The 6,000-nt window shown below is 42.7% G+C and overlaps 1 long non-coding RNA gene across 1 annotated transcript in view; it reads right to left on the bottom strand.

The window, feature by feature from the left end:
- Window positions 1-3,770: 3,770 nt before the first annotated feature.
- Window positions 3,771-6,000, bottom strand: part of LOC137479260 (uncharacterized) — an 84,479-nt gene continuing 82,249 nt past the window's right edge. The window contains exon 4 of the long non-coding RNA XR_011002104.1: window positions 3,771-5,039. This is a non-coding gene — a long non-coding RNA (uncharacterized lncRNA). The remainder of the gene's footprint in view (window positions 5,040-6,000) is intronic.

Below are 6,000 nucleotides of genomic sequence, written 5' to 3'. Positions count from 1 at the left end.
AAATTCAAAATCTAAAACTCATAGAGGTGTGTTTCCAACAAGTTGCCTACCACTATGTGGTTTTGTGGAGAATGCAGGGCAGCCTGTAGCCTTACTTTCATCAGTCTGCAGAGAGACCACTTGAACCTGTCAGTGATCTTGACCTTCGAAGATGGAAGCACAGCTCTGGCCTCTTCAATTAACCAGAACTAAAACAAAACCAACTAACTCAGGAGTGACAAGTGCATGGGATGCTGTGCCAAGGTTAAATGTGGAGCTACTGGGCTGCTTTACTGGTGGATATTCAGGAGCTAGGACCCCTGTCCCATCCCATCCCATCCCATCCCATCCCATCCCATCCCATCCCATCCCATCCCATCCCATCCCATCCCATCCCATCCCATCCCATCCCTCTCCCCTTCTTCAAACCAAACCGCTCATATCCTTGGTTTTGGTCACACAGAGATACACAGAGTCAGGAAGGAAATGAAATATGGAGATGAAAACTGGTGGAAAATAAAGTCCCAGTGAAGGTTTAACAACAGGTGCACATTCACAAGTCTTATGTACGTATCCATTTCTACACTGGACAATTAAACTCTTACTTCTGAAACAAAATCAGTTTATTCACTTCTTTATTTTATTCTGATTTATTCCCAGACTAGTTGAAAAACAGAAATTGAACAGAATTTTGATGAAGATCCCAGTAATACTCTCACTGCTCTCTCTTGTGTCCATTTTTAATAATCTTTACAAGAAAAAGAGCTCTAAACATGAGCTTTTGTAATCCATAAGTGCTTGACCAGACATTTCACAAAGATAACTCCTTGACTCAAAACTTTAGAAAGGTAAAATATCAGGACAGATAAGTGGGGTGAAGTGGTGGTGGAAAAAGTTAGGAAGTCATCTCAGTAGAAATTCATATTTTCCAAATGCGTGGGAAAAATATTACAGACCTGTATTTAGAAACTGTAGATAAAATTAGAAAATCGAGGGCTTATGAAAAATATTCGTTCCATCAATTTCTTCAGGCTGAATATGCTTTTCAGAGCAGATTTAGAATTCTGCCAGCTGAGATCACTTTTTATTGACATTTATCACTCAAAACAATCAAGAATTATTTATAATATAAATATTCTGCTTCCACCACCAGTAAGAACTGTCTCAGTCATGGCATATGTACCTAAATACTGAAATATCTGTGATATTTTTAAATTCATGTAATTCTGCTTTTTTGCTGAGGGAAGTTGACATTTTCACCGACCACTGTAGATAAATACTCTGTTCTCTCCTGGAAATATGGCCAGGCTTCCTGCGACTTGTAATTCCCCTTGTCCATATAAGAAAACCACTCACACTGACTAGCTAACTGTTGCTCAATCTTTAGATGAATAGCAAGAAAACTCTTCCTGAAAAATAGAGTATTTCATTTTCTTTCTCCCTTCATCCCCTCTCAAAGTACCCATCCCCTTTCTGAAAATAAGCAAACTAGAATTTTTAGTTTAGGATACAGTTTACGGAATAATCTGTAAGGAGAGATCATCACAAACAAATAACACATCCACTGCTTATTAGGGTGGCTTTGTCATTTTGAACACTTGTAAGACATTGGTTTCTCTTCCGCTTTTGAAATACACGGAGTAAACTGTAACACCCAGAGCAATTCAGAGGGTGAGGAGGGAACACAAGGAGCTTTTCAGTAATTCCTCCTAGCCATATACAGCAACAGATCACAGCTTTTATTTCACGGATCTGTTTTTACTACTCTGCTCAGGACCAGCATGGACCATTATGAAGGGAGGAGTTTTTTACTGACATAGTAGGCACACCTCCCTGTGGCAACAAAGCCTCCTAAGGAAGAAAGAGAGTTCTTGTCCTTGTCATGAGCACCATAATACAATAAGAATACAGTGACCCACAGATATGACAATGCCATTTCAGACTTTAATTGGAAAGAATTAAAGTCTTGTGAGAAATTTACTTCTTAGAAGGGCAGAATTGTAGGCATGGCTGGTAGTGAAAACCACTCAACTTGTAACTCTGCATTAAAAGCTGCCAGAGCAATTTATTGGAAGACTTGGAATTTTCCAAATTGTACCATACTGTATGTAAAAAACCAGCTGCTATCCTCCAGAGGACAACAAAGAAATTTTTTTCAAAACTTGTATTTCAGTAGTTTGTAAATTTTAAATAAAAATAAATATAATTACTTTACAGTTCATTTTATAAACCTTCATTACCAAAATTGAGAACTCATGGAGCAGTTTGTTTGGCTGGTTTGCCGAGGAAGATTGACCTTTGGCTCAGGTGTGCTCTCTAGAGTGTGTTTAATCTGCCTCATAGGAAACATTCAAGTAGCATCTGTTCTTTCTCAAAAATGCATGAACAAGCAAACCAAAACTCAAATCAATATAAAATGTAGATCTCATTACATTTTAAATAGTCCTAAGGAGAAATTACTCACAAATGTTTATATCTAAACCTTGAACTTGCCTGAAAAACAAATTCTTTCATCAAAAAATAAGGCTTTTTTGCTATTGAGAAACTCAACATGAATAAGAGTAGCAACTTTGGCACATTCAAGTCTCAAAGTAAAAGAAGGGAAAAATGGACAGAGTGAGAGGGGATTTAATTTACAAAATATTGAAGAAGAGAAACATGATAATTGCAACTCTGAAAGACCTAAAATTTGACTTGCAAAGCAAAACCCTTAGTCTCTAAAGAATATTTATGTAAGCCCTCCTGCCAAATCCTGACCCTTCCATCACTCCTTCCCAGAGAAGAGCATCAAGGCATGAAGTCTAAGCAATGGTCACTTCCTTCTGAGCTCCTTTACCTTCTCAGGCTGTTAGTGAGGCAGATTTGTGCAGAAATGAAACATAATCCTCATAATGGTACCCATTACCCTGATTTTAATGTGATTTAAAAATATGTGTTTTTATAAACTCAGGTGCTTTCTTAATAGGATAATGCTCTGTGTCTGTCTCTGTCAACATTCGTACAACCAACTAGCTATTCCTAATAACATTTGAATCCATTATGCAATTTCAGCTAAGATTAATAGAGGAAGAGTGGTTTCAAAAATATCAAGTTCCTACCAGTTTTGTGGAAATAGGTGGCTAAGGAGGGGAAAAGAATGTATTAATGCTCGCCATGGAAGTGCAGAGGTAGAAGCTCACCCTTCATTAAATGGGTGATTATCTCACTGAGCAGCAGCCATTAGTTGTGATTCTCTTGGGACTATTTGCCATTTATTAGCTGCTCCTCCTAGCACATGCAGGGATTGTTGTAGTCAGAGGAAAAGCATGTTTCCAGAAGCAGTCCAAAGCTGGCACCAGGTGTAAGGCTGGCATCTGTTTATGCTCTGCAGTGGTCGTTTGCACCACGGATACTGAGAGAACAGGACCACGGTAATGACAAGGAATTTGATTATAGGGAATTAAGCTTAGTTTTGCAATTCATTTGCTGGAGTAGGTTTTTCTCCAGTTCCTTAATATAAGAAGAGATGATCAAAAGTGCCAGACTTGGCCAATGACATTGTCAGGATCCCAGGGGCACCACCAGCCCTGCTTGGGCTCCAACTGCCCTGGTGCTCCCCCAACTCTGACCAGGAGCCAGGACCCCATTTCAACTCCTGCAGGGCTCTGCCGCACCATGACTGGGGATCAGGACCCTGAACTGTGAATCTCTGCCCCAGAAATGTCACAGCAGGACCAGTCTCCAGCTCCCCACAGCTCTGCCCTGCCTGGCTAGAGGCCCATTTCCATCCCCATGGAGATGCTGGATGCCTGGGCCTGGGGCTGCCTCTCCTCAGCCTACCCTGCTGCTGCCACCCTGGGATTTCTCCCTACCCACCCCTTGTTGCACCCTGACAGCCACTCTATAAAACTACCAGTGCCCTTCTCTGAACCATGCCGTGGGATTGCTTCCCACCTGTACCACTCAGTCTGGTGTTCAGCTCCCTAGAGGAAAGGAGATGCCAGAAGGGCAAGCTTACAGGGCTTCTGAAAAATTTCTCCAATGCCTTCTGCAAGCTAGGGGGCAACAAAGGAGTTAGTGAAAAGCAGAGAGAAGGAGGTTTAAAGACAAGAAAAATTTATAAACTGGTGTCAAGGCTCTCCTGCTGATCTCTTGGCCACTTTTGGTGCTTGTCTGGTTAGGCTGTGGTGTCTCAGGAGGTTTCTGATCTCAGATGACCACCTATTTAACTAAACCTGATAGGGATCAAGAAGAAGATGCCTTGGCCACCACAGTCCACCTCCTAGTAAACTGAATTAGCCACAAACACCTCAATTATGTCAATGTATCTGTCTGGTGCCTATGGTATGGGCACATCACTACTTGTGACAAGTCAGTGACAGGGCAACAACCTGTGGTAATGGGTGAGCAACTTGGACCAGGAGCTTCTTAAATCATTCAGCATGAACCCCCAGAGCCTGAGAGTCAGGGCTCCCAGGACATAGGTCACTTTAGTATCTTCACATATTTGTCACTCCCTCTTCTAAAAGGCCGCCAAGTTGTCTCTGCACACTCTGCCGTCTAGTTCTATTACAGGAGTTGCATTTGTCACAGCTCTAGTGAAAACTTTCCATTTTTCATTTCTCCATTTCTCACTGTTCATCCTCCCACGACATGTTGTCACCTGTTTCCTCAGCCTCCCCCTCAAGAAACAGTGGTTCCCCTTTTCATCCCTTATGTGCATCAGCAGGGTTGCAATAGTTTTGCTGATGACAGCTTGTGAGCAGAGCCCTATGCTGAAGGAATGAGGGAGTCTGTAGGAGCTGTGTGTGGGAGAGTGTCCTACTATTCTGAGGAAAGTGGTTCCCAGAGACTTTATGGGCACTCTCATGAATGTGTTCCCTTGTCTAGATGTCCTGTCCCTCACCTCCAGGCAAACTAGGCTCCATTCTAGGCTGCCTCCCACAAAGCTGCTGTTCCAGTGGCAACTACACACATGATGCTTCACAGTCTTTGTTGGGTGTTGCTGCTCTCCATTTTGCTGGGTCTTGTTTTCTTCCATGAGTGTGGAGCTCTCAGGCAGTAGATCTTTTCTTTCAAAGCTAAAACAGAATGAAGAAGCAACTATCAGAAGAAATGTAAGCAAAAGGAATGAACATACTTCAACCCTGGCACTTGGTATAAGGTCACTTGTTTCCAAGTCACCATTTCTGACTCCTGTGGAATGCTTCTGCTCAGGGCAGTTGAATGAAAGTAATTGTAAGAATGTCCTTCAAAGCTAAAGGAATGAAGATCCAAAATGTACCAGAGGGAAAGCAATGTAGCAGTACATTCCAGCATCCCTTGCACATTTCCCTCTCTGGATGTCAGTGACAAGGAGTAAGAGAGAAACCAAAGACTCACCATGAGATCACAGCAAGTCCAGTCCAGTGGTGCTGGGTGACATAAAAGGAGATCTGCCAGAGGAGGAGTTTTGGCTGTCTCCTTTATTTAGGCATTTCAATGGCTCCTCCCTCAGGAGCAGGGTACGGAGCCCATCAGACTCCCTCTAATGTAAATCAGCAGTGGCTGTTTACAGGCTGAGTGGGCAAGGAGTTCTCAGTTTGCTCCAGTGACCACTGTGAATCATTTCCGTGCATATGTTGTGGCAATGTGCATCCAGTGCAATTAACCCAACATCCCGGTCCTTTAGGCCATGACACCAGAATGAAAAGATTTCAGGCTGACACACAGATGCACTGACAACCTCTTTCGTATCATCACTCAACAGACCTACCTCCGGGCTGATCCCAAGCTGCTGAGGGGGGGAAAGGCTCTGTGAGTGGCAGTCTTATCAGGGGGAGGGACAGAAATGGTCTCATATCTTGAGGCCACATTCACTTTTGCAGTGAGTTTTGAGGAAGATAGAGTAGTAGATGACTCCTGATGCTCTATCAGGCATACATCCATGTGGTTTTCTGATACCAAAAAGTGGTATTAGACTGCTGGATGCAATACCTCCTTGCTGGATAATGTGGAAAACCTGGGCAGGCTTTTGGAGGAGGCTTGAGAAACTCTCCAGAC

This window comes from Anomalospiza imberbis, chromosome 1 (assembly GCF_031753505.1).
Source record: "Anomalospiza imberbis isolate Cuckoo-Finch-1a 21T00152 chromosome 1, ASM3175350v1, whole genome shotgun sequence".
NCBI classification, from domain to species: domain Eukaryota; kingdom Metazoa; phylum Chordata; class Aves; order Passeriformes; family Viduidae; genus Anomalospiza; species Anomalospiza imberbis.
The sequence above is the reverse complement of the archived record's forward strand: the minus strand, read 5'-3'. Positions and strand labels throughout refer to the sequence as shown.